Source organism: Arachis ipaensis, chromosome B6 (genome assembly GCF_059453495.1).
Source record: "Arachis ipaensis isolate K30076 ecotype BB chromosome B6, ASM5945349v1, whole genome shotgun sequence".
Lineage (NCBI taxonomy): Eukaryota > Viridiplantae > Streptophyta > Magnoliopsida > Fabales > Fabaceae > Arachis > Arachis ipaensis.
The window spans coordinates 118,631,739-118,654,906 of NC_142441.1; the positions used below are offsets into that span (position 1 = coordinate 118,631,739).

General features: G+C 26.1%; 1 pseudogene; it reads left to right on the top strand.

The window, feature by feature from the left end:
* Positions 1-10,381: 10,381 nt before the first annotated feature.
* Positions 10,382-23,168, top strand: part of LOC107647180 (zinc transporter 5-like) — a 38,621-nt pseudogene continuing 25,834 nt past the window's right edge.

Here is a 23,168-nt window from a genome sequence, read left to right on the forward strand (position 1 = left end):
GAGTTTTATATCCAAATTATTATTATGAAAATATTCCATAATTGCAATCCTCTGGCTCAAATAGATAAAATAGTATCTTTTAGCTACAAAATATAGCACATCTCCTACCTTGTCATCACTAGACCATGTTAGTATGCTGTTAATGACAGCTTACTTGTTCGTTATACCTTCTTTGGTCTAATTATTGTTCTTGAATTTGCAAGACATTGTCAATGAGCACCTAAAAAGATTTTTTGTTGCTGAAATTGTGAGAGAAAAGATTTTTTATAGCAATATTTAAAAATATTTTGTTAATTATAGAGTTCTAAAAGATATACTTAAGCTAGATTATCATGAGCATTCTAAATATGTGCTATTTAAGTACGATTGGTTTCAAAGTAAAAAAGATAACTTTGGATTAACATTTGTAAATTTTAGAAAGCCAATTTATGAAAATGATCCATTCATGTTTGCAACCCAAGTGAGACAAGATTATTACACAGAAGATCCAAGTGATACTTGGCATGTTATTACCAACACCATTCTAAGGGGTTTGTTTGATATATACGGTGACTTAGATAATGATGACATGAAAAAGTTCAAGGATGGTCCTCAAATAACAAGTTCTATGCTTTATCAATCTACAAGTGTTGAAGATGATGTTAATCCACTAGGGATGATATACCTGTGACAACAATTGATACATGCATCTTAGATAATCTTGATTTTAGTCATAGAGATATGTCAACCCTATGATTTTCTTCTTTCTAGGTAATTTTATATTCTCAATCCCCTTTATTAATAATTATTTTGTTGAATTGTGAGAATCCTGTAACAGTTTTGATGCTATAGATTTTGTGAATAAGTGGTATAAATTTATTTGTTTTTGCTATTTGTTGCATTTAGAAGTTAGAACCATCACTAAATGCCTTTATTACATACTTGTCAAGGAAAATCTACACTAGTTAGTGAGCTATCGAACAATGATCTCTACATTGTTTGTCGGTAAATATAATAATCCTTTCCTTATCCTCATCGCAAGATTTTTATTATGCAGTTGAGTTTAGAACTGCTGCTGCTGAAGGTAGAACTGTTGAGCAAAAAGTCTTGGAGGTAAGAGAATCAAACTTCATGAGTTTAGTTTCGCAAGCTCATTTGAATACCGTAAATTTATTTCTTTGTTAATCATTTCTGGTACCTAGTTTTCATAAAAATTATATAAACATTAACATTTTTGCTCTTCTGTGATTTATAGTCCAATCCTGTTCTTGAAGCCTTTGGGAATGCAAAGACGGTTAGGAACAATAATTCAAGGTGGGAAATAATAGTAAGTTTTCTTCTTATTTATTTATATAGCATTATTTTTATGCCATACTGTCTTACTATAATTTGTGACTTCTGCAGTCGTTTTGGTAAGTTTGTGGAGATTCAATTTGATCAGAAGGGAAGAATTTCAAGAGCTGCTATCAGAACATATTTACTGAAAAGACCACGTGTTTGCCAACTGTCAAACCCAGAGAGAAAATTATCACTGTTTCTACATGCTCTGCGCTACATCATATGAGGTAGTGAGATTCTTTTTCTTGTACTAATTTGTTTCTGGATGAAATCACACATTTGAGTGACCGATAATTACACAAAAATCCTCGACATAGGACCTCTAGAGTGTTCGATAGAGAATAAAAGATCATTTCCTTTTTCTATCATTGTCTTCATGTTAAGTATACAGTGTTCTTTGTACATTATGCCCTTTTGCTTAATTATGGTAATGCATACGGTTGTTATTCATTGTAATCATTTTTTCCGTGCTTAGAAGCTTAGAGCACATCATTATTCATTATTGGTCTTGCTATTAGCTCTAGCTGATAATTTGAATGGGGTAACAGAAATTTAGCATGATAGAACTTTGTTTTGACAGGAGATTATAAAATACAAATTAGGACATCCAAAAATATTTCATTATATGAATCAATCAAATTGCTATGAGCTAGAAGGAATTGACGAACATAAAGAATATATAGCTACAAGGAGAGCAATGGATGTTGTTGGAATGAGTTCTGAGGAGCAGGTATTTTATAGGAAGTTTCTTTAAGTTCATGATTAGATTCTTAAATTTTAACATGTGCTTCAATGCTCTGCCTTTCCATTTTTCTGTCATTCTTCATGATGCAATATTATTTTGTTTGTTTGTTATAGAGATATTATTTTGTTTACAATTGCAACATTTTAATCAAGTTTATTTGTTATAGAGATATTATTTTGTTTATAATTGCTGGTGTCTCTTGCTTGTATAGTTGAAAGATAAACACTATTACTTCTTTTTTAATTTAAACATGTATTCATGGTCTCAAATATTTGTATTTAATCATGCAAGTATATTAAAGAAATAGAAAAATTGACTTATTGGACCAATTTTAATATCTAAATATCTTGATTTTAATTTGTAAAATGGGTGTAGAATATGTAATTGAAGAAAAAGATTTTAATTCAATATTTTGTACATTTAAATATTACTAAACATCTATTGTAATATTTTTTTATTGTTAGCAAAAAAATCTTTTGTAACATTTATTAGAGTATTGCTATAGAATATCTATGGTAACATTTTTTAAGTGTTACAAAAAATATTTATAGTAACATTTTTTTATAGGTGTTACAAAAAATATTTATAGTAACATTTTTTTAAGTATTACAAAAAATATCTATGGTAATATTTTTTTAAATGTTACAAAAAAAAATCTATGGTAACATTTTCTAAGTGTTACAAAAATTATCTATGATAATATTTTTTTAAGTATTATAAAAATATCTAGTGTAATATTTTTTTAAGTGTTACTATGAATGGTCTATTGTAACAATTCTCATAATATTACTACAGAATATCTTTTGTAATATTTTCACTAAATGTTATTAAATTTTTAGAAGAATGTTAGTAAAACTCTTTAGTAACACAGGGTGTATTTAACATTTGTTAAAATGTTACTAATATACATAAGTAATATTTTAATATGATTTAATAACATTTTTTAAATGTTAGTAAAAATCAAGTATGTAGTAGTGATGCTAAGACCATTTGAAATTAGAATTTTTTGTGTTTTATAATAATACAAAATTCTTATATGCATACAAAAAATCAGTCACCATATATTTATGTATATTGTATTGTTTATTTATTTTTAAATATTTTACATTTTAATATGTATTTTATATCAATAACTAATTTGGTAGTTGATGTTTTGTGTCTCCGTAGCATTGTTCGTAATAATATACTGATAATTAAAGTATCTCTAATGCATGATTTTAATTTCATTTTAGTTTGGATCCTACAAAATGCCACATAAGTATTTATGGAATCATATATCATAAAATTTAATTTGAAACTCAATGTAAAATTTATCACTCCAATGCTTAGCCTCATTTTAATTTATGCTTAAATTATTTTTATTTATTTCAAATAATTTTAATTAAATTGTGAAATTTTAACTAAAATAAAAATATAAAATTACAAAATTAATAATTTTGTAGATGTGAAAATTGAGAATTTTGTGTATAGGATTGGGAGAAATATTAGAATTTTATAAATAATTGAAAAAATAACTTACGATAAATTGATTTGGATTTATTTTTCTACCAAATAACTTAGTAATTTTAGGCTTATTTCAAACAATTTTTTTCAAAAAATAATTATTTATAATTTTAGTGTTATTTTAAGTAATTTTTTTCTAAAAAATTATTTAATTATTTTAGTTTTATTTTTAATTTTTTTCAGAAACGTAGTAATTTTAGTTTAATTCTAAATAATTCAAATTTTAGTTTTATTTTACTTAAAATTATTAGCCTTGATTATTATTTAACGATTATGGTTAATATGTATTATTAAGATTTTTATATTTTAATTATTTATTGAAATGGTAAAATTAATATTATTAATTTTTAGCATATATTGACTTATTTTAGGTTTATTTACCATATTTAGTAAATTATCTTTTAGTTTAAATGCTTAATTAATTAAAAAGAGAACAGTATCAACATCAGTATCAGTAATTATCAATTTATATTATTAACTATGTTTTATTTATTTTTACTTTAAGTATTTGTTAAAAAAAAAGTTTAGTTCATGTAGCCACCATGCTCAGAACCATACCCACATTATCCACACCCATTAAATTCACAATCATACCCACATTATGCATAGGAATATGCACAGCCTTCTATATAACTATGCGATCGATCAGTCATACACTATGTGCGAAACATACATGCTGATACTGATATTTTTTAAAAATAATATAATACCTTATTTACTGATATCAATATCATTTTAAATAATTTTGATCATGAATCATACTTTAACATGTTTCTATTTCATATTTTGACATAGTGACAAAATTTTTTCTTCCATAAATAGACCTTCTGTATTTAAACATTTCAAAAACTTATTACTTTAATTGATTGTTAGCATATGGTGTAGGCATATTGCCACACTTCTAATATTTGTCAAAGTCTAACTGAAGATGAAAAGTTGCAATATAGTTCATAAATATTTATAATTAATTTGTAAGTATCTTTGAGTTAAAGAAATCAAATATTTCAATAATAAGAATACTATTAATAAAATGTGGATGCACTACAGTACACTCTACTTACCTCGTAAATAAAAGTTAATATGTTAAAAGAGTTGATCTTTAGTTAGGTATACATATATACTTAAAGAACTAAAAAATACTATACTGGTTAGATTATAGTAATCGTTAAGATCTGTAGGTTACTATGTCGGCAAATATTTCTCAATTATAAAACTATTTTGGGATGAGGATGTTGGTCTCCTATAAATATAACTTTATTTTTGTTCAGTTTTTTACATACACATTGGTTTTGTACACCGTCATCATAAATGAGATGAATGGTCTTCTAGTATAAGAACCAACCTAACAACCACTAGACTAATCTCATTTTAGTTATTTTTAATGCTTTTTAAATTATATATTTAATTTTCACATGATACCTTAATTAATACACATGATATCCTAAGTTTATATTTTATTATTATTTTAGCTATAAATTTACTCCTTCTTAAATTAATTATATTTTTATTTAATAATAATTATAAATTTACTTATTTTTCTTTTCATAATTTTATAGTATCTATTAATATTATTTTTTCAAAAAATATTTATAGTATATAATAGTATAATAGGTAGAAATAATTAATAAATTATTAAAATTTAAAAATAATAGTTATTTTAATATAAAAACAAAATAAAAATATTTATGATAGAGTAAAAATAATAAAATATTTATTGTTCTTGTTCCATATTGTTTTAGAATAGCTTGATTATTTTTAAAATGTTAGTGAATATATATTTTAAATTTTAATTTTAACTTTAAATTTTTGACTATTTTATATTCTTATTTACGTAAGACCGGATCAATCAGTTCAACCAGTAATCCACCAGTTGAACTAATGACCCAGTAACTCAGTAGCTTGACCAGTTTGATTATCGGTTCAGTTCTAACAACTATGTTAACAAGACAACAACACTCTTCCTTTATTCGTTCAAAATTTCTTCTTAGGTCTCACTCTCCATCACTTTGAAGAGCAAGTTTTCTCATCACCCCCAAGTTGTTAAAGAAAACGGCAGCACATACACAGGTAATTTATTTTTGAATGTTTTATATTGTTATTAGGTAGTTATTTAGCCTAATTTGTTAGTATTTAAACTAAAAGTAGAACCATAAGTAGTTAGTTAGTATTTTAAGTTAAAAGTAGAACCAAAATAAATGACAAATAATTAAAAAATAGAATTATTTAGTATTTTTAGACTTATTTCAAACAAATTTTTTTAAAAGACACAAATATTTAGTAATTTTAATTCTAAAAAAACTTAAATATTTTTTTAAAAACCGAATTATTTAGTAATTTTAGTTTTATTTTAAATAATTGAAATTTTAGATTTATTTTAAATAATTTTTAAAACAATATTATTTAGTAATTTTAAGCTTATTTCAAACAATTTTTTTCAAAAAACAATTATTTAGTTATTTTAGTTTTATTTTTAATTTTTTTCAGAAACAATATTATGTAGTAATTTTAATTTTATTTTACTTAAAATTATTAACCTTGATTGTTATTTAACGACTATAATTAATATGAATTGTTAGGATTTTTATATTTTAATTATTTATTGAAATGGCAAAATTAATATTATTAATTTTTAGCATATGTTTACTGATTTTAGGTTTATTTACAATATTTAGTAAATTATCTTTTAGTTTAAATGCTTAATTAATTAAAAAAAGAACAGTATCAAGTATCAGCATCAGTATCAGTAATTATCAATATATATTGTTAACTAAGTTTTATTTATTTTTATCTTAAGTATTTGTTATAAAAAAGTTTAGTTCATGTAGCCACCATACTTAGAACCATATCGATATTATCCACACCCATTAAATTCACAATTATATCCACATTATGCATAGGAACATGCACAATCTTCTATACAGTCATGCGATCAGCCGTACACTATGTGCGAGGCATACTGATACTGATATTTTTTAAAAATAATATAATACCTTTTTTACTGATATCAATATCATTTTAAATAATTTTGATCATGAATTATACTTTAACACGTTTCTATTTCATGTTTCGACATAGTAATGAAATTTTTCCTTCCATAAGTAGACCTTCTGTATTTAAACATTTTAAAAAACTTACTGTAATTGATTGTTAGCATATGGTGTGAATATATTGCCTCACTTCTAATGTTTGTCAAAGTCTAACTGAAGACCGAAGAATTACAATATAGTTTATAAATATTTATAATTAATTCGCAAGTATCTTTGAGTTAAAGAAATCAAATATTTCAACAATAAGAATACTATTAATAAAATGTGGATGCACTACAATACACCTACTTACCTCATAAATAAAAGTTAATATGTTAAAAGAGTTGATCTTTAGTTAGGTGAATATACTTAAAAAACTAAAATATTATATTAGTTAGATTATAGTAATCGTTAAGATTTGTAGGTTACTATGTTGGCAAATATTTCTCAATTATAAAATTATTTGGGATGAGGATGTCGGTCTCCTATAAATATAATTTTATTTTTGTTCAGTTTCTTACATACACACATTGGTTTTATACACTGTCATCATAAATGAGATGAATAGTCTTCTAGTACAAGAACGAACTAACCTAACAACTACTAGACTAATTTTATTTTCGTTATTTTTAATATTTTTTAAAGTATATATTTAATTTTCACATGATATCCTAATTAATACACAGGATATCTTAAGTTTATATTTTATTATTATTTTAGCTATAAACTCACTCCTTCTTCAATTAATTATATTTTTATTTAACAATAATTATAAATTCGCTTATTTTTTCTTTTCATAATTTTATAATATCTATTAATATTATTTTTCAATAAATACTTATAGTATATAATAGTATAATAGGTATAAATTAATTAATAAATTATTAAAATTTGAAAATAATAGTTATTTTAATATAAAAATAAAATAAAAATACTTATGATAAAGTAAAAATAATAAAATATTTATTGTTCTTGTTCCATATTGTTTTAGAATAGCTTGATTATTTTTAAAATGTTAGTGAATATATATTTTAAATTTTAATTTTAAAATTTTGACTATTTTATATTCTTATTTACATAGGATCGGATCAATCGATTTAACCAGTGATCCACCGGTTGAACCAATGACCCAGTAACTCAGTAGCTTAATCGGTTTGATCATCGATTTGGTTTTAACAACTATGCTAATAAGGCAACTACACTCTTTTTTCATTCGTTCAAAACTTTCTCTTGGATCACACTCTCTATCACTTTGAAAAGCAAGTTTCCTCCACACCCCCAAGTTATTAAAGAAAACGGCAGCACATACATAGGTAATTTATTTTTGAGTATTTTATATTGTTATTAGGTAATTATTTAGCCTAGTTTGTTAGTGTTTAAGCTGAAAGTAGAACCATAAGTAATTAGTTAGTGTTTTAAGCTAAAAGTAGAACTAAAATAAATGGCTAATAATTAAAAAAAAACAAAATTATTTAGTATTTTTAAGCTTATTTCAAATAATTTTTTTCAAAAGACACAACTATTTAGTAATTTTAGTTTTATTTTAAATAACTTTTTAAAACAGTATTATTTGATAATTTTAGGCTTATTTTAAACAATTTTTAAAAAAAACAATTATTTATAATTTTATTTTTGTTTTAAATAATAGTTTTCAGTTATTTTAGTTTTATTTTTAATTTTTTTCGAAAACAATATTATGTAGTAATTTTAGTTTTATTCTAAATAATTTAAATTTTAATTTTATTTTACTTAAAATTATTAGCCTTGATTATTATTTAACACTATGGTTAATATGTATTGTTAGGATTTTTATATTTTAATTATTTATTGAAATGGCAAAATTAATATTATTAATTTTTAGCATATATTTACTAATTTTAGGTTTATTTGCATTATTTAGTAAATTATCTTTTTAGTTTAAATGCTTAATTAATTAAAAAAATAACAGTATCAGCATCAGTATCAGTAATTATCAATATATATTATTAACTAATTAAGTTTAGTTTATTTTTACCTTAAGTATTTGTTAAAAAAAGTTTAGTTTATGTAGCTACCATATTCAGAACCATACTTACATTATCCACACCCATCAAATTTACAATCATACCCACATTATGCACAAGAATATGCACAGCCTTTTATATAGCCATGCAATTAGCCATATACTATGTGCGAGGTATACATGCTAACACTAATATTTTTAAAAAATAATATAATATCTTTTTTACTGATATCAATATCATTTTAAATAATTTTTATCATGAATCATACTTTAACACGTTTCTATTTCATGTTTCGACATAGTGACGAAATTTTTCCTTCCATATTTAAACATTTTAAAAAAACTATTACTTTAATTGATTGTTATTAGCATATGGTGTGAATATATTGCCACACTTCTAATGTTTGTCAAAGTCTAACTGAAGACTGAAAAGTTCTAATATAGTTCATAAATATTTATAATTAATTCGTAAGTATTTTTGAGTTAAAGAAATCAAATATTTCAACAATAATAAGAATACTATTAATAAAATGTGGATGTACTTCAATGCTCCTACTTATCTCGTAAATAAAAGTTGATCTGTTAAAAGAGTTGATCTTTAGTTAGATGAATATACTTTAAGAAATAAAAAATATTATACTGATTAGATTATAGTAATCGTTAGATCTGTAGCTTACTATGTTGGCAAATATTTCTCAATTATAAAACTATTTCGGGATGAGAATGTTGGTCTCCTATAAATATTACTCTATTTTTGTTCAGTTTCTTATATACACACTGGTTTTAATACATTTTCACCATGAATGAGATGAATCAAAATACCCATATTACTAAACTGAGAATTAATTTATTTTATTAGCAGTAGTAGCCATATGCATACCAACTGTATCCATCCATATCTACCATATCAACAATCATATGTAAACAATCACACTATCCAAATTTACTATATTCACAAAAATATGCACAGCCTTCCACACAACCTTTTATGTAGCCACCATATTCAGAATCATACCCACATTATCCACACCCATTAAATTCACAATCATACCCACATCATGCAAAGAAATTTGCACAACCTTTCATATAGTCATACGGTCAGTCGTACACCATGTGCGAGGTATACGCCTTTCATATAGCCATGCGGTTAGCCATACACCATGTGCGAAGTATACATGCTGACACTGATATTTTTTAAAAATAATATAATATTTTTTTTTACTGATATCAATATCATGTTAAAATTTTTTTATCATGAATCATACTTTAACATATACTTCTATTTCATGTTTTAACATAGTGACATAATTTTCTCTTTCATAGGTAGACTTTCTGTATTTAAGTATTTTAAAAAATTATTATTTTAATTGATTGTAGCATATGATGTCGACATAATGTCACACTTTTGATGTTTATAAAAGTCTAACTGAAGACTAAAAAAGTGTAACATAGTTCATAAATGTTTATAATTAATTCACAAGTATATTTGAGTTAAAAAAATCAAGTATTTTAACATTAAAAATATTATTAATAAAATGTAGATGCACTTCAATGTACTACTTACCTCGTAAATAAAAATTGATATGTTAAAAAAGTTGATCTTTAATTAGGTGAATACACTAAAATAATATTATACTAGTTAGATTATTTAAAATCTATAGGTTATTATGTCCGCAAATATTTTTCAATTATAAAATTATTTTGGAATGACGATATTAGTCTCTTATAAATATAACTTTATTTCTGTTCAATTTCTTACCTACACACTGATTTCAATATACTTTCACTATGAATGAGATGAATCAAAATACCCAAGTACTCTTGATCTATGGCATTCTTATTTTGCTTGTTGTCCCAAGTGTAGTTGTTTCTGAGTGCACCTGTGATGAATCAAAAGAAGTCCAAGACAAAGGCAAGTCGCTGAAGTTAAAGATAGCAGCTATTATATCCATTCTAATTGCCAGTATAATTGGTGTTTGTATTCCATTTCTCGGCAAACTCATACCTGCTATAAGTCCAGAAAAAGACATCTTCCTCTTAATTAAGGCCTTTGCGGCAGGTGTCATACTGGCAACCGGATTTATTCATGTGTTGCCGGATGCGTTCGGGAATCTAACTTCGCCTTGTTTGCACAATCATCCTTGGGAAGATTTTCCTTTCACTGGATTTGTGGCTATGTGCACTAGTATGGGAACCCTTATGATTGATGCTTATGCCACTGCTTATTTTCAAAAATCACATTTCCAAGAGGCACAAGTAGAGACTTCCACAGATACAGAAAAAGATCTTCACCTCCACGAAACACATGGTCATGCACATGGCTTTGTTCCCAGTAAGTCTTCAGAGCTCCTTCGTCATCGCGTCATATCACAGGTAACTATATATGTGCAGTTTTTTTAAGAACAACTCAGGTAACTATATATGTGCAGTTTTATATTCTTTGATTTTTTTGACTAGCAATAGAATTGCCAAACTACTCTAATTGATTTTGAAATTTTGATTTATAATAATAATTATTTTGAAAGAATTTGACTATAGGTGTTGGAATTGGGGATCGTTGTCCATTCTATCGTAATAGGAATCACCTTGGGAGCATCAATGAGTTCAGAAACAATAAGACCCCTCGTTGCTGCGTTGACATTCCATCAGTTCTTTGAAGGTATCGGACTTGGAAGATGCATAACTCAGGTACTACTTTAAATATTTAATTTATAATCACCTGTTTATATTATTATCCAAGATTAATTAGTAACATTTAAAGGCTAAATTAGTGGTTATATGAAAATATATTATTAGCCGCGTGTTTTAAACTAAAATAAAACTTTCTAAAGATTTTGTGGTTAGCAAATAATAAACTAAAGAATTAATTTTTTTTAGTAAAATAAAGAAACCTTCAAAAATTATGATAAAATTGATTTCGGTGTCATGAGATTACGGTTAATGTGCTTCCAAAAAAGTAAACGAGCAAATAAAAGAGTAATACTTTAAATTAATTCTTAAAAAATTTTTAGTCGAATATTTTAGTTTTTAACAAATTTTAATCATTAAATTAGTTTTTAAATTTTTATTTTGTTAAACAAATTCAACTCCATCGTTTTTTATATAAAAGATTTTATTTGAGAAGTTTATAAATTTTTAGAGACGGTTATATCTTTTATTAAACTATGATATAGAGATTAATTTATCTAATTTTTAATCAAAATTTATCTAATAAAATAAAAATTTAGAAACTGATTTAGTGACTAAAATTTATTATTGAAAATAAATTATCCGACTAAAATTTTTTTGAAAATTAATTTGGAATATTACCCTAAATAAAATAATAGGCTATGGACATTTATTTTTTTGTAAAAACTTATATGTAACCCATTTCAAAACATAGAAAGATGGTTAGTCAGATTAGTATACTATTATTTGAAATCACACCCATTCAGGAAAAAGAAGATAATAAAATGGAGACATAAATTTATCTCGTTATAAGGAATGTTTAAGAGACTTGCCGGGTTTGTTATAAATTTATCATTATTCAAATCAGTAAATAATTGAAAGTTATTATATTTAATTTAATATTTATAATTATATATATAATTTAAAATTATATATTTATTATATTTAATATTATGTGTTTATTTTAGACATAATTAATAAATATAAAATAAAATAAAATAAATTTAAATTAATTTAGACAGATTTTATTATTTTTTTAATATTTATGTATTCAAAATTATTTTTTTGATTTCAAATTTTAATATAAAGAACATTAGTTTAATTTTTATATACTTTAATGTACATACTTTTACATAAAAATCTAATTAAATTTATACATTTTAAATGACCGGCTTTTTAAGTAATAAATTAAAAAATTAATTACTTCTATTAATGTGGTAATACATAATCAGTTATTTTTGTAAATAATAAATAATTATTTTTTATCATAAAAAATTAAAACACAAAACTGATGACTATCAATAATTTAAACAAAATTATAACCTTCAATGTTTATCTTTGTTTAATATTTTTAATTAACCATTAGTTAATTTAGTGAAAGATCCTATTAGTTCTGATCCTATATGATAGTAAACTTTTATAAATATCAAATAGTAATAATAATGCCATTTAAATTTTTTTTTCTCTTAAAATACTCTTATTCTTCTTCTCATCTTATTCACCAATTAAATCAAAATTCTAAGCCCTAATTTATAAAGGAAAAACTACATAAATTTGAGGAAAGAATATAAATAACTTCTAAGAGAAAATGTCAAGGTGTTTGCCTTAGTCCTCATCGTTCTCTATTTTACTGGTGTCCATATTTTTTTTCAGAAGCATGGTTCACTTTTGTACTACAAGTGATTTAGAAGAAACCTACCCAAAAATTTATCAATAAAAATAAGGGTTATTGACAAAGTTTATGTCACATATTTATCTTATCATCTCTCAAAATTCCTCTTCAAACTGTACGGCATCAAAATCAGATGATATATAATTATATAATATATTTAAAAATAATAGTCAAAACATTATGAAATTTATGTCACATATTTGTCTCATTATCTCTCAAAATCCCTCTTCAAACTACACGTATCAAAATCTAATAATATATAATTATATAATATATTTTAAAATGATAGTCACACGCGCAACAAATTTTAGTCAATAGCTGATATTTTTGCAAAAAAAGAGAATAATAAATTAGACTATTTTTAATATATATATATATATATATATATATATATATATATATAAAAGAAAGAAATTTTTCTTAATTCAATAGTGAAAAATAAATTGTTATAAAGCTTATGTCACATATTTGCCCCATCATCTCCTAAAATCCCTCTTCAAACTGCACGGCATCAGAATCAGATAATATATAATTATATAATATATTTAAAAATGATAGTCAAAATGTTACCCAAACTTATATCACATATTTGTCCCATCGTCTCCCAAAATTCTTCTTCAAACTACGTATATCAGAATCTGATAATATACAATTATATAATATATTTCAAAATGATAGTCAAAATGTCAAATTGTTCTCCATCATTCAAGTTTTTCAACGCGCAACGAATTTTAGTCAATAGCTGACATTTTTGTAAAAAAGAGAATAATAAATTATATATATATATATATATATATATATATATATATATATATATATAAAAGAAAGAAACTTTACTTAATTCAATAATAAAAAATAAATTGTTACAAAATTTATGTCACATACTTATTCCATCATCTCTCAAAATCTCTCTTCAAACTGCACGGCATCAGAATCAGATAATATATAATTATATAATATATTTAAAAATGATAGTCAAAATATCAAATTGTTCTCTACGCGCAACGAATTTTAGTCAATAGCTGACATTTTCGTAAAAAAGAGAATAATAAATTAAACTATTTTTAATATATATATATATATATATATATATATATATATATATATATATATATATATATATATATATGAATCATTTTAGTCAGATTTTCTTTGTATAGATATTATACAGAATTTTAAAATTTTTTTTGGTTAAACTAAGGACATTTGGTGTCTTTTTGTTGAACATTGATCATAACTTAAAAAAAGAGCTGTAATTCAAGTGTTTAACAATTAGCATGCCAAATTAAATTAAGCCTTGGAATTAGAATGAGTTAAAATTTTTGACATACTTTTAGTTAGTTGACGAGAAATTTAGGTGTGCATACAAGTGGAATTTTTTTTAAATAAATAAATTAATTTTTATATTTATTTATTTTTTAATTATTTATATTTTTACTCAATAACTTCGAATTTTAATAGACAATAAATGAATTCACGTTTTGAATTTTAAGATCTTTGTAATTTAAATTATATCTTATTCAATTTTAAATTTTTTATTTTGCAATTTAAATCTTTCAAATGGTTATATTTCTTCAATCCAAATTATAATAGTTTAAATTAGATTAGATTAAAAAATAAATTTAAATCCATACAATATAAATTGTAATTGTTTTAATCAATTGGATTATATTAGAAAACAAAATCAAATAGATATAATTCAAATCGTAATAATTATATCAATTTTATATTATCTTGTAAATCGATTCAAACGGTATTATAAATATTTTTTATTTTTTAATAATTTGATATTTTTGCTACTGTTATAAGAATAACATTTATGGTAGATGTATATTAAAATTAGCCATAAAAATTAGCTACTAACATAATATTATATATTAGAATACAAAATATACATTATAAAATAGTTAAACAATACATGTATTTAAATATAAATATATAGTAGCTTGTGGTTAAATTTAGTGTACATATAGCATTTTTACTATAATAAAATACATATCAATCGTTTAAGAAATACATATATATAAATATAAATTTTAATTTCTTTATTTTTAAAAATTACTTAATGACACATTTATAAAGATATTTTCTTTATATTCCACATTTATAATACTATAAAGTTCATGTTTCACATACAGAAAAATATATTCTCATATGACAAAAAATGTAAATTTGATCGTTGCTCTATTTTTATTTATTTCTATTTCTAATTATTAAATTTTATACGGTGGACCTTTGTTCTTCAAAAATAACACAACTAATATAAGAGAGTGCATTGTCAATATTTACTCAGCTATCTAATTATTTGATTGAGTTTTTAATTTTTTTATTAAGGTGATCAATTATCAAACGTTTGAATTCACAAATTAAAAAAAAAAAAGTGAAACAGAGAAAGAATGAATAATAAAAGAAGTTGTAATAATTGAAATAAAAATAAAGATTTAATTTTCTAAAATTTTGAAATTAAAGAATACAATCAAAGTGATAAAGAAGAAAAAAATGAAAGTAAAATGAGATGTGAGACCTAAGTCAATAAGAATTTTAACGGATTGAAATGAATTTAGATTGAAAAAAAATACTTAAATATTAGGGTATTTATAGAGTTGTAGATTAGATTTAATCTTTTTTGTGAAAATGATTTTAGATGATTAAGAGTGATTATTTTTTTATAGAGTGAAAAGTTATTTCCACCTTTAAGGTCGTTATCACCTTAGTAATAGTAATTGAAATAGTAGAGGTGAAATCGTGAGGGTATATTTAATGTGCTTTTCAAATTGGATTGCTCACTTCCTAAATCAAATTATATATAGATTGTGGTGATCCATATCTAAATCGGTCTGACCCTTATGAATGAGACCATACAATTAAAATTTGTTATTGGACCGAATAAAAAATGACTCGATTTGAAAGTTACTTAATTTTTTGGACTGGATTCTATTCTTGAGTCCAAATATGTATTTTATTTATTTAAAAAATAAAAAATAATATTTTAAATTATATTTTAATATTTATTTGGACTAATTAATTTCTAAAAATGATAAATTAGTTCTTAATAGTTAAATATATATATATATATATATATAAAAGTATCTAATAAAATAAAAAGATAAATCGTATTATAATACTTTTTAAAATGTGTGACAAATTTTGTACTTTTTCTAAAAAAAATGATAAAATAATTAAATTACCTAAAATTTGAAAAGATCAGACAAAAAATTAATGTATCTTCTTATATTATTTGAAACTAATTTATCTAATTTTATTATAAAATATCATGAACTATTATGTTAATATTTATTAACTACTAATTTGTTTGGAGCAATTATTATACAAACTAATTTGGAGTATTAATATTGTATGCTCATCTACTAGTTAAGATAAAATAAATTCAGTTAATATTTTTGTCAATTATTTTTTTTAAGTTGTTCAAACAAATTTAAACAATGCCTTAATTATTTTTTTTAAATATATTTAATTTATGTGTGCAGTTACTTTGTTCCAAAAATACAAAGTATTTGATTTATTTTCTCATTGTAATAAAATAATACTTGATTTTGTAAAGAAAAACATACAATAAACAATATTTTAATAAAAAATCTCAATTTTTAGATACAATACCAACAATAATTTTAACATAAAAAGATAACGTAAAATATAAAAAGTGTATCTAATATGAAACATAGTTTCACATTCCCTTCTACAGACTCATCCTCAACATGAAAGTGAGTTTTTATTGTTCTATTTTTTTTTTATCTAAAAATCCAATTATATCAAAACTTTTATAATTTCATCTAATTATACAAATAAAATATTCCGTAAAGAGATGTCAAATATTGGATTATTAAAGACATCAAAATAAAATATTGGACTATTATTTCAAACTTTGGGTTAGATACTACATTTTACAGTATATAATTTTATTTTATTATCTAAAAATAATGACTATAAAAATTCATTCATCACAAAAAAAAATTGTTTTTAACTTTTATAAGAAATTATTTTAATTTAAAAGATATTTAGTTTGTGCATCGCATAGGTAAAAATATTAGAAAAAAATTAAATCCAGAGAATTAGTTTTTTCTTTTAGATTATTCGGTACAAATTTGATCTAAAATGGGAGAAACAACATCCTATGACGGTTATGTATCTCCTTCGACATTGCTATCAAGAATAACAAAACTTTTAAAAAGTAGTTCCAGACAGAAGAAACAGTAACCTAGTCTAACAAACAATAAAATCATACATCCAAAACGAAATACAATATAACAACAATCAGTAATTTTTTTTTACTCTAAATAATATCATTGTATTGTACCCATTGCTAACTCAGACCCTTCAGGCTATATCCACACAAGCCAATTGTCACCATTGAATATCCACATTCCACCCACTGTATTAAAATCGATAAGCATATTATCCCTTTTATATCACCAAAGCTAGCTTGTTATTCTTGATAATGTCCACCTATCCAGTACTTTAATTTAGTGTACTATAGTCATCCTTCAAGCGATTCACTCGATCTAATTTTCTTCATTTTCTATTACCATCCCTTCCCATTGATTTTTATGCTTAAATCTTTGCTCTCCTTCATGTACTAATTCCACATTCTTTAGGATTTGACCTTCATTGCATGTTCTATTTTTTAAAAATTTCTGGTCCCATCCTATTTTTTTTTCATTAGCCAATCTACTATATCTTTGTTCTTGATCACCATGGTTATATTCTCTTCTTTTATGTGCATTTCTTCCAACAAATACTGTAATCCCACTTGAACTCCTTTTAATGTAGCATTAACTAATGAAGTTTTATTTGTTATTTTTCTCATTAAACAATGCAATCTGCCCTCTTTATCAGTCAAGTATCCTCCTGTTATATAAAGATTTAAATCCGATCTATATATATACAACACAAGACCACCATGTCCGTTTTCTTTGATAAATGATAACTATGTTGTACTTTATTTATCTCTTTGTTATGTGCACTTTTTTCTCTTTTTTTTCACTGAGTTACTAAAGTCTTAATTATTTTCCATCTACTATCAAAACTCACCATTTTACAGTGCCAAATTACCATATAATAGCAAAAAATAAATTACATCAATCATATTTTTTTATTCTATGCACTTCTTGTTCCATCCACCCTAGTAACCAATCTTTAACATTTTTCTTTTTCACCTACAATACTCTCCCCCAGTTCCGCCACAAGTACCATAATTTTGAAAAGAATATGCAAGATAAAAATAAATGAAATAATGTTTCTTCTTCAACTCCATATAACGCACACTTTTGTTCGTCTTGGCTAATGACATTTCTTCTAATCAACTTGTCTTTAGTATTCAGAGTATTGTTTATCACAAACCACATGAGTAATTCTATTCTTGGTGATGCTCTCCTACCTCAAATTATGTCACACATGCTTAGACTCTGGGACTCCATGTATTTTTATCATTGTCACATCCGTGAATGACTTGGTAGTATATCTCCTGTCTGAATTGAACGTCCATGTCACGCCATCTTTAAAACCTGCACACAAAGAAACAGACCCCAAAATAATTTGTAACTCTCCCAGTTGTGTTTTTCTCTCTCAAAGAATTCTCTTCTCTACCTGAGATCAAGGTTACAAAAATTGGACCGTCAATAAATTGGTAGAGTGATTGGTTCAATAGTTTAAGGGTTTAATCGGGATTCAACTAGAATTCAACCGGTTTAATTAAATATATAATAAAATTATTAAAAATTTAATATATAATTTTAAATATTTAAATTTAATAATTTTTAAGTTGATAAAATTTAAAATTTTAAAATTTTATATAAAATAATTTATCATTAAAAATTAACAAATAACTTCAAACATCAAATTTTTAACTAACAGAAATTAAAATAAATGAAAATGACAAATCAAAATAAAAAAAAATCAGCATATTCACCTCAAAATTTTCAATAATTCCATATTGTACCACAGCATATCAACAACTCAGAATCAGAAAGATCAACACGCAGAATCACTAAATAAAAAAAATCAGCATAAACTTATAAACAACTCAAAATTAGAAAAAGCATAAAGTCATAAACAACTCAAAACTAGAAAAATTTCAATATAAAGAATGTAGTGAAGCAATGAATCATAGCACCATCAACTGAAAATAAAAAAAAATCGGTAACAAACAAGTGAAGTATCTCATAAATCATAATAAATAAAATTAACAAATAATCAATAACTCGTTCCACACACAATAAAGGAAACAAATAAAATACTAAAGTGAAAAAGGGAAGAAATCAGTAAAAAATTGAAAATAAAGAAGACCATGAAGAAGATGTTGAGAGAGAGAGAGAGAGAGAGAGAGAGAGAGAGAGAGAGAGAGAGAGAGAGAGAGAGAGAGAGAGAGAGAGAGAGAGAGAGAGAGAGAGAGAGAGAGGCATTTTTTACTACGAGAGGCATTTTTTTACTACGAGAAAGAGGCAGACGACGACGGCGAAGACAGAGGCGGGCTTCCCGACGAGCACAGAGACAGTGATGAGGAGAAGAGTGGCGGCAGCTGAGAGTGAGAGTGAGAGAGATTGGGGTATTTTGCCATTTTGCTGAGACTAAGAGTGAAAGAGAAGAGAGAAGCAGAGGAATGATAATGAAGTAATATAAGATCAAAGAACATGGAAGAAGAAGAAGAATGGTTACTCGTAGCTTGTTTTGCAGTAACCATGAGAGATACTGTAACAATGGAAGTCATGCACATCAACCTCAGACATAGCTCCATCACCTCTTTCCTCCGCCGCTGCCATGCTCCCGACAAGGGTTCCGCTCATTCTTCCGCTGCTCTCTAAAGTTTCCACCTTTGAAATTAGGGGTTTTGCCATTTTGGTGAGACTGAGAGTGAGAGAGATGAGAGAGGGGATTGGTGCATTTGGGGTGTCTTCTGCGCGTTTTGTTTTTCTTTTTTTTTTAAAACTAAAACGACGCTGTTTTGATGCTGAATGAAGAATCGAACTTTCAAAAAACAGGCCAGTTCAGTCGGTTCACTGGTTAATCACTGGTTCGACCGATTTTTTATAGCCAATTTTAGGTATTAACTGGACCGATCAACTGACCGGTTTTCGATTAACCCGGTTGAACAGATTGGTCCGGTCCAATTTTTAGAATCTTGCCTGATATTCCATACCCATGTTGAGCCAGACCACAACCCACATTCATCAATGGCATAATCTTTTTTATTTGAGTTTCTAAACAATCTTGGAAACTTTTCTTCTAATATCTCATCTGCTATCTAGAGATCCTTCGAAAATTTTATAGTGTTTCCATCTCCCACACATCTTTTTCATCCTCTAAAGCTATTTCACACCATACCTCATTCCCATTGGCTATGCTAATAATATCCTTCCAAGGTCCATAAGACCTTTTGCAAATGTGTTCCACTGTTGGAGTATGATCATTCAATATCATAACATGGAGTAACTATCTTTTTCCATAAAGTGTCACTCTTAGTTGAGAATCTCCACCACTATTTAAAGAGCATGAATGCATTCTTTGATGGTTTCAGTGGCTAAGAGAAGGGGGGTTGAATCTTAGCCTCCTTTTTATGTTGCTAACACTTGCTGAACTCAGAGGAGACTTTTCTGTTTTAGCTCGTCTCTGGACACGAGACTTTTGTTTTTGCTCGTCACTTGCCACGAGACTTTTTGTTTTGTCTCGTCACTTAGCACGAGACATTTTAGTTTTTGCTCCTGTGCAGTAGAAAACAGAAATGGAGTTGAAGAGAAGAAAAATTACACCCAGATATATCCTGGTTCAGCTGCTAAGTGCAGTGCAGCCTACATCTAGTCTCCATCACAAACATGATGGAATTTCACTATAATCAATCTGATTACAACTTGTAAAGTGCTAACCCAACTTACAAGGGGATTCCCACAGAATCATGAAACACAACATAGATGAACAAAGGAACTCTAAGACATCTATGGCTTTTTCTTTTAATTTTGCACTCTCTGCCTTTTTCCGCTCTATGGCTTTTTCATTACAAACCTCACTGTTTGCCTTTTTCCATGAGACTCAAGACATGACAAAATTAAACAGAAAAATACAAAACAGAATACATTAAAGGAGAAGAGAAAACTGTTAGCTCAGGTAGCTCTGAGAACACTGTGCCTTGCACTCTCAAATTTTCTCCTTGCTTCAAACAGTGGCTGTCCACCCTTATTATAGAAGAGGGGAGCCTCCACTTATTGAAGCCAAAACCGAACCAACTTCTTCCTCCTTCAACAAACAGAACTGGTTCGGCCACATAGAGAAAGAAGAGATAACCATGTAAAACCCAACATGCATACCTCTGGACCTTTCTTGATCATCACCCTTCATCAATCCGAGCTCTCCATCCTTGGCTTGCTCTCCAAGATGGATTTCTGGCCCTTGATACTTCATGATGATGATGACTTCATCTGCTTCAATCTCTGCCTTCAACAATCACTTCGCCACTCCAGCTACTCCCTGTGGTGGTTGAGCAGAATCAAAGACAAGCTATGCTTCAAGAATCTCCCTTGCTGGCCGAATCTTCTTCGTCCATTTTTGAGCATGAAAGGCTCAAGATACATCACCAAATCTAACCAAATATGGTGAATATCTCAGCCACAGCTCATTTTTATTTTAGTATGTTTTCTTGCCATCATTAGCTTGATGGTCTTGATGCATGCAACTTCATTTCGGTAGCTCCATGTAGCTTCCATGGCTTCCTTTATTTTCTGGATATTGACAGAAAATAAACAACTTGAAACAAAAGCAATTCAAATGTAATAGACCAATTAGTTGGTGAAAGTTGCTTTTACTTCCCTAGCTTAGAGTGGCGTGTAGTCATTACACCCATCAATCAATTCAGCTGAACTTTTCTCTCTCATGTTCCCCATGCATTAATTAACAATGTAATAGATTTTGAAATCCATCACATGGTTAAAGGCTTGGTTCCGTTGGAAGCACTTTGCTTTCATTTTTCCTTGGTTTCGGACCGAGTGTGGAACCATACATCACAAATAAAATTTGGGCTTATAACATTGAAATTAAAACTGGCCCATTTGGTTAACATTTGCTTTCCTGATGAAATTGATTTCGGATCAAGTATAGAAAGCATTCATCAAAATTAAATATGGGCTTGGTTATAATATCATTGAGTTTGGCCCATTAAAATAAAATTTCAGCCACTTAGTATAAAACATGTAACAAGGCTGGTTATTGGGCTTAAACCAGAAACTCATTTTTCGGCCCAATATTAAAACCTGCAACAAAAATTATTTAATCAAATCAGATTATTAATTTTTGCAGTTAATTATTTTAAATAATGTTTAGTCATCACAAATATTAATCAAGAGTTTTCCAAACTCATCAATCTCCCCCTTGATGACAAACATTATTAAAATTGAAATGGAAAAAAAATTGAGTAAAGATTACTCCCTTTGTAGACTGAATTTTCTCCCCCTTTCAAAATGTCACATTGCTCCCCCTTGATGTATGCTTATGTTACCAAGGGAAGCACTCAACCTGTAACATTTTTAAATCAAGCTTCAAGTAATAATGTTATTTAGCATATTTTATGATGCTAAATGCTTGATTTATGAGCAGTTTTATTTGATAATCAAAACTCATTTGATATCATAAACTGATTTACTGCTCAACCTATTTCATACAAAAAAATATCAAAATGTTTTTCAAATCCTTTCCTGTTAAAGATATCAGAGCAAAACAACGTGATGGAAAAGTATTTGAGCAAACAAACAGGGCAGTTTTATTACATAGTTTAAAGGAACTGCCAAAAATAAGTTTTCAATATAACAAGTTTATCAATGATTAATCAACAGCTGGGCATCTCAATAAATCTAACATAATTATAAACCAAATGCCAAATGACAATTAACTAATCATGATAGACTAAGAACAGTTTGAGCAACAAATGCAATATCAACATGCATTCTTTGATCAAGGGTAATCATGAATTTTCAATTTGAAAATTTCAACAACCCCTGTTTTTCAGCCCCTGTTTTCGTTCCAATTTCAATTTTGGAACCTTAAATTTCTCCCCCTTTTGTCATCATGGGGGCACCTGCACAAAACATTGTTATAGAAAATAGAATATGCCATATAACAGTCCAAAACATAACCAAACGGTGTCATCAAAGTATCACCTAGGTAGCTATTGTCAATTGCAACCCTAACAAAAAACAAAAGAGCTAATTGAGCCAAATTGTGCCAATATCAAATAGT